This window comes from Arvicanthis niloticus, chromosome 7, assembly GCF_011762505.2.
Source record: "Arvicanthis niloticus isolate mArvNil1 chromosome 7, mArvNil1.pat.X, whole genome shotgun sequence".
In the NCBI taxonomy this organism is placed as follows: domain Eukaryota; kingdom Metazoa; phylum Chordata; class Mammalia; order Rodentia; family Muridae; genus Arvicanthis; species Arvicanthis niloticus.
Genome location: NC_047664.1, coordinates 46,983,327 through 46,991,523, shown reverse-complemented (window position 1 = coordinate 46,991,523; position 8,197 = coordinate 46,983,327).

Sequence of the window (8,197 nt, the reverse complement as noted above, 5' to 3'; positions counted from 1 at the left end):
ATCTATTCTGAGTTTACCACCTGTTAAATTAATGCCTGTCATCATAGCAAAACACCAAATGTCTAACACTTACTTGACACTTTACAATAGGCCAGCAACAAGTTTAAACATTCCATAGCGATTCTTTTTTTTCTGATGCTTGAGGTTCCTCTCATAGATAGGAAAGCATCCTGAAACACAGGACAAGGTAACATATCTAATAAATAAGAAAGCAAGGATTAAACCTACACAGTATGTTTCCAAATTATGTCAGTGCTGTTTAGATGCTCAATTAAAGAAAGTGCAAGGCAGTTAGCCAGTTGACAGATCCTAGTTGGTAGCTGTAGTATTCTCATAAGTATATTTAGATAGTATATGCAGAGAAACTGCACAGAGAGCTATGCCCACTCAGGAAATGTTGAAGCATCAAAGACTGATATGGAAATTGTCAAAGGTACTGTAACACTGACCTTTATCAAAGGGTGAGTCAGCTGAGGGTGTTAGCATGGTGTTGGCACCACCAACATTGCTGTTTTTAGTACTAAAGTCAGTATTTGGGCTTTGGATAGCAATAGCAGCTGCAACAGCAGTGGGAGCAGAAGGATATACAGACGCCCTTGTTGAACTATGGGGACAAGATAGTCATTTAGGTAATCAGGACTTGAAGTACCATGATCTGGAGAAGAAGACAAGAGTTAAATAACACAAAGATGGCCCATCAACAGTCAGGCACAGATGGGAAAGGTGCTCAAGAGTTCCTAGTGAACTTCTCAATTCTTTGGTACTGACAGATTCAGGGAGGAGGGGATCATTTCTTAAGTTTCGGACCCCCTGGGTACCCTACCATACACCAACAGTTAGTTGAATCCAGTGCTCACACAGATGGCCCTGGTTAATTAAATGAGTCACAAAACAGTAACGACTACTAAAGGATCTGGGAAAGGAGCTGTTAGGGACGGAAGCAGACTCGAAGAACTAGGAGGGAGATAAAAGAGATGTTGGGGAGAGAATAGTCCTGATATACAGAAAACATGTCAACAGAATTAATAAAAAAAATTTTAGTTAGGAATATATTTCAGGGCACCTTTGTGACTTGTTAGAGACAAGTGGCTGAACATTTGAACGTGACCTTTCTCTCAAGCTCCCGTGACTTAGGACACAGTCCTTTCACTTGTGGGGGTCTTTGATATTTTCTATGACCCGCATCTTCCAGCCTTGTGGGGACAAGCTTGCTTGAAAGCTCTTCCACTGTGGGAGGTGGATGTGGTAAATGGTTCACAGAACTCACCACACATAGATTTCTAAACTCACAACGAAGTGAGGAGTTTGCTAAACACCATGACTCTAGGCAAACAGACTAAGCCGAAACCAGAGAAGTGAATAATAATGAAGGTGGAACATCTCAGATATGGTGTATATAGCCAGCATGAACCTCCATTTACTGACTTTTGTACTAGGCACATAAAGGAGTTGATTGGATAGGTGTCATTGCAGTACATTTTCATGGTTTTGGTTAGTTGACACTCAAAGTTTAAATAATAATGAAGAAAGAAAAGGGGATTGGCTTGATTTATCCTAAATGTTTTCCACATACCTTTGGAGACATTTTCCCTGGCTTTATAAAATTCCATTTTTATGTAGATTTAGAAAGCAACTGAATATTTATTTGCACAGTTATAATTTGATGCTTCAAAACAACATTGAATAGCATTTTGTTTGTCTTGATTCACAAAATGACAAAGATAACTTAAGAAGAACATGTTTCTGAGACATCACATACCCAGTGTTTTCTCTCCAATGGGTCATGTTGTTTTTGTTAAGCCATGACAAATTAAGATACTATTAGGGGCTGATTTGATAATAGCTATTATTAAAATGTCCATTTGGGTAGAATAACTATTATTTAGGTCCTCTTAAAGTTTAGTTATCTCAGAAAAACAATTCCATGCTGGGATGTGGCCATTAAATTGAATTGTTTGGAAAAAAAGTTAACAAAAAGAATCAGTTACACACAATAGTTACTTAAACACTCTCAGTGTTTAAAGACCACAAAAATAGTCTCTGGCTTATTTAAAAATAAAATGAATTAAGTGTGTAGTAAAATGGGCAGGCTCACAAAATTGAAGGAAGGCCAACAAAACAGCCCAGGAAAAGGGATAGCAATCAAAGGAAGTCATGTCTACCCACTGCCATACCAGAGACCCAGTCAAACGGAAGCTTTCGTTACCATCTCTGGACAGATACCATCACACCAGTGGCTTCATGAACCAGACTTGGACCAATCATCTCTACTACTGTGCGGCTTTATGTCATTGCTTGAAGATTAAAAGTTCCATGGGTGGTCAGAGCTTCCGCTTAATTATGTGTATGTCACATGCAAATTCCCTTGTTATTAGACTATGGAGAAAATATCTGATCTCCTATGGCTTGTAGATACAGATACCAATTCAATCAATTCAATAGAACAGTTCCTTCATCAACATGTTGACTATTGCTGATATCAGTGTTTTATGTTCCTAAAATTAGAATAGGTAAACTTCTTGTTAAATCATGTATTAAGAGGAATTTTTCATTATAGTCGGGCTCAACCACTTCAATATGTTTATGTTAGTATTTTAATGCATATACACACATATGCATATCTATTCCTATAATGTGACTTCTGATAGAAAAATACATAAGAATTGCTACTGCAAGGAATGTTTTGCACCATTATTATTTGCCTGGTAATATATGCAAGCGATTTTCATACACATTAGCCTCCATTGTTTTTGTATCTGTGGCTTTAGTTATTCATGGACCTCTTTCTTTGCCACTCAGGCTGTGAGCATCTGCCACACAGTCCATCCTTATCGCATTTTTAACATTAGCCACTGCCCACACATGGTAGTCCCATTATTATGTATGTCTAGGATATAGGAAAGACCACACTGTTCACAAAGGAAAGAATAGTACAGCAGGTAGCATGGTGGTGAGCAGTAGCGGTGTCTTGCTGAAGGCAAGGGCTAATGTGCTAAGGATCAGAGGTCTTCCCTTGGACCCTGGGAAGGCCTGGGGGACGAATGAGAAATAAGTCTGTATTCCCTTTCTGTCACATACTGTAGCTGGCCCCTTCTACAGTTGGTTTGATTCATTCCTGCATTGGTATTCAGACCTAGGCTCTTTGCCTTTCCCTCTAACCCAAGAAGTGGCAAAGCTTTGTCCTTCTCACATTGAGTTGCACTGTCACTGGCTCTTCAAGTGTAATTTTAGAAAGCAAGGAACAGATATCAAAGATGCAGTTTCATCTTGGCACAATTCCACAAACATTTGCCCAAAAGCCTACTGAGCTGCAGTGGTGGTGATGACACAGAACTGTCTCAACCACAGGGAGCAAATTAATAAGCATCTCATGAGCATCAAATGCCTTTAGAGAAGACAAAACAGGTCACTCTAAAGTGAGTAAGGCATCCTTGTTGTTCTCTAATAGATAAAAATGAAAGAGATATAAATAGATTACTAAAAATATCAAAACAAAGTGGCTACAAATATCTCACCAAAGTGTAACCATCATGTTGAGGACTATTGAGGCAGCAACTTACACAAATAATACTTTATGTATGTAAGTATGAAGAAGAGTTATAACAATTTAACTACATATATCTATCTATTTATCTATCTATCTACCTATCATGTATTTATCTATATCTGCCTATCTCTATATATCTATATATGTAGCTATGTATCTATGTACCTCTTAATCATCCATAACTATCTATGTATCTATCATCTATCTTTGTCTATCATTTATCTATCATGTATCTATATCTGAATATCTATATCTATGTATCTATCTATCATCTATATCTATCTATACATTGATGTGTCTATCATCTTTGTTTATCATTTACCTATCATCTATCAATCATTTATCTGTCTTCTATCAGTCTATCTGTCTGCTATTGTCTATCTATCTATCTATCTATCTATCTATCTATCTATCTATCTATCTACTATGTGCTATCTCATTCATCCCCCAGCCCCTCCCAGGGCCCAGTGAAGGGTCTCTGATCTTTAGCACATCTAATCTATTATCACTCTACTCAACCAATTTCATTATTGTGCATAGAAAAGAGCAATTTTCATTTGGCTGTTTTAGAGAGAGGAAGGAAATTGGAGCAGTTGGCTTTGGGGTGAATGTATTCTTTAGAGAGAATTAATTGACAACAAGGATTCACTTTGGAGACCAGGGATTATGAGAGAATAGCAAGTGAAAAAGAGACATTTAATAGCAGGGACTTTGGAGGAAAATTCAAGCAGTCTAGTGTTATTGGCACATAGATATGCACTTCAGATAATTATACACCTCTGATATGCACAGTTGGAGATTGAAGGGAAGAGGTTAGTGGTAACTCCATTAAACTCTTTTGTCATTTCTGTTACTCAGGGAATCAAACTCAAGGCCTTCTATATGACAGGCCAATGTTCTGCTCTACCACATCTCTTGTCCTCCATTCTAATTGTATTGATGACCGTTCATAGTCAGAATAACAAACCCTCCTGTAATTCAAAATAGTCCCATGTGTTACTCAATCTTGTAATCACAACATAGTATCATTGTGTTATTCTATTACATGACATAAGATTATTTTCACTTTTACATATGTATAGAATGAGCAGTTACCAATTTGAAAGGTTTGGTCAAAAAATTGGTAAGTAGCAGAGGAGTTTCAGGGTTTTGTCTGTCTTAGCCTCTACGCTCTGCTTTTGCAAAGGAATGGGCCATGTGCTATAATACAAAGCTTGCAGTGAGGGTAGTTTCATTCTTTCCTAAAGACAAACAAACAAACAAACAAACAAAAAACAAGCAACCAAATTAAAAAAAAAACAAAAAAGAAAACAAAAAACTTAAATTTTTGTGAAAACATTAAAGAACCAAATCTATGCACAGTATTATGATGGCCAATTGTTAAGAGCATGATCTGTGTTTTAGGCATGTTTTACATTTTAGGAAGGTCACTTGAAATGAGTTTGTATATATGTGTATATGTGTGTGTGTGTTTGTGTGTGTGTGTGTGTGTGTGTGTGTAAATGACTGCAGAAATATTAGTAACTACAATCACAGTGGTAGCTACAGGAATTGCTTAAGGCACAAACACTTAACAGGTAATTTGGAAGTAGAATCCATAGGCTCTGACAACTGATTTTATGTGGGAGTGGGGGAGCTGGGTTTTCCTGATATGAACCCTAAATTTCAAAACTGCCTGGAATGAAAGTCTTAGGAACAAAAGTTTCCTTTTTTTCCAGGAAACTTTGAAGAGTAAATATTCTGGGCTCTCGCCAAACTGTCTTGCAGCCACAGGGTTCTACAGCTATGGTACCAAAGCAATCATAGATATGTTTAACAATTTGGCTATGTTTCCATGAAACTGTCCCCAAACACAAGAAGCTGCAGGATGTGACCCATGGGCCCTGATTGACTAACTCTTAGTCTAGCAAGTGTGAAGAAGACTGACATTTGTGAATACTGGGTAGGCAAGTAACTGGTCACATTCTAGATTTCCTTTTCATAACAGCACCATTCAGATTGTTTATTAGAGAGACCATATGTGTCCCATCATTGTTAATATCCTTTTCCATCATCACATATGTAGAAAGTAGAAATGTTAGTACCTACTCCTGATATTTAATTTACTTCCCCACCCTGCCTTCTATTTGTAGCCCTGCCCCCACTACCCCTAAACAATGGCAAACGTTTGTTTTGTAAGGTTATTTTTCAGTTTTACAAAAGGTTTTTTTCCATATTATTGCTTTTAAAAATCCACACATAAAAGGATAGTGAGTCACACACACACACACAAAAAGAAAACCCAAAGCTGTCATTGCCTTTGTTCAGTACAATAGAGTTTATATATTGCTTTGTCCAGCTTCTACAAAGTAGGATGGAGAAGGTTTGTTTTCAAGAAATTAGCATCATTTTTTTCTGTGTTTTTTTTCAACTCCCAACACAATTTTATCTTGGGGATAAACAGTGTTATTTTCATTGCTTCCACTGGAGCGCCACATCCAACATTTTCTATTAAAATTTAAATAAGCCACTTCAGAGACAGATGAAGATGTGAATCTAAAATGAGCTGATTCACTAGAATTTGTTCCTGAGAATATGTTATTTGCTCTTATAGCTTATGCAACTAGGTTTCATAATAGAAGCTTTAAAGTGGGCCAGCATCGAGCCTCCACAGCCATTTTATTCAGCTTCCACCTAGAATAGCCAGTTGCAGGGGGAGGAAGCAAAAGCACAAACTCTCCCCACCCTCCATCCTGTGGAGATCTAATTATTATTTTAGAAAATTGCTGGAAACTGACACTGTGTTGAAGATACATTGGGTTCTGTGTGGTCCAGGTAGTACACAGTGACATGATTTAGTGCTGCTATCCTAGTGTGCAAATTTTTATTTGTTTTTCCTTTGTAAGAAACAGTTCTCACCAAAGTTGGGATGCAGGCACGGAGTAGAGTGTGTCGTACAAACAGGAGATGAGAGAATGCAAGATAGGATGACTGCTGGGGAAAAGCAAAACCATGTTGAAGCTTTAGCTTGGCAAAGTCCCAAGAGCAGAGGCTAAATAGATACAGGTAAAGGGTCTAAAGCTGGGGCACTGAGTAAGTGACGTCAGCACTAGTCATCTACACCTGAAAAGGAAGAAGAGAGTTGTTCTGAGTGATTTTAGAGAAGGCTATCATCCAACATGTGTTCTTTACTAACCGGTTCTAAGAAGGAAGGGTTTGTTTGTTTTTTGGTTGAACAATGATAAACATAACTCCCTGTCTGGGTACGTAATCTTGCTTTCTACAGTTTTAGCAGCCTGTGGTCAAGTATTGCCAGAAAATATTAGATGGAAATTTCCAGAAATAAACATGTCTTGCACTTTAAATTGCAAGTCGGGCTAGAGAGCCAGCTCAACAGTTAAGATTACTTACTGCTTGTCTTAGTCACTCACTGTTCTATTGCTGTGAAGAGACTCTGTGACCAAGGCAACTTTTAGAAAAGAACGCATTTAATTCGGGGTTGACTGAAACTATAGTTTCAGAGGTTAGTCCATAATCACTGCAGTGGGGAGCATAGCAATGTGCAGACCTAGAAGGTGATAGACAAGTAGCTGACAGTTCCTTGATCCATAGGCAGAGAGAGAGAGAGAGAGGGAGAGAGAAGGGGAGGGAGGAAGGGAAGGAGGGAGGGATGGGTGGAGGGAGAGAGGGAGGGAGGGAGGGAGGGAGGAAGAAAAATGGTGGAAAGAGACTGAACCTGGCATAGGCTTTTGAAAGCTCAAGACCTACCCCTCAGTGACATACTTTCTCCAAAAAGACCATACCTTCTAATTCTTCTAAGGCTATCTTAAGAGTTTTGCTCCCTGATAACTAAGCATTCAAATATATGAGCCTATGGAGTTCAGCCCTATTTAAAACACCATATTGCATTCATTGGCCCCATTGTTTTGTAGCCACATAATGCAAAAATACATTCATTACAACTTCAAATGTCCCCATAGTCTATGATAATCTCACCACTCTTTAAAGCCTCTGAGACTTGTGACTGTCTCTTAACTTTAATCTCCTATAAAATTAAAATCAAAAAGAAGATCACATACTCCCAACACCCAGGGGCACAGAATATACATTAACATTCCAAAGGGAGGGAAAGGGAGCTTAGTGAGGAGATTCTGGACTTAAAGCAATACCAAAATCCAGCAGGGCAAAGTCCACACGTCACATCTCCATATCTGGTGTCAAAGGGCTCTTTAGATCTCCAACTTTTTCATCTTTGTTGACTACAATACACTTTTCTGGTTTGCACTATTTCCAAACCATGTCTGCAGCTTTCCTTGGCAGACATCCCATGACTCAGGCATCTCCAACATCTTGAGGTCCTAACACAATCCAGGCTTTACCTTCAGAGGTTCATGAAATGGCTTGTCTAGGCCTGCGTGCAAGGGCACCCCTTAAACATTGCTAGCCTCAGATGCTTTGTGGAGTTGCAGAAGAAGAGCCTACAACCCTTTATTGTATTCTAGACTCTAGATCCAGAGCCATGTGCTCCTCCTTAGGGTTGGGTCTTGGGCTTCTCTTTCAATTACATCTGCATGAACTTTTACTCTTAAGCTTTTCTTTAATTCTTGTTCACAAGTCGGAAGCTAAGCATGGAGGGGTCTTGCCCCTAGGTCACCACTCCCTTTATTGCAT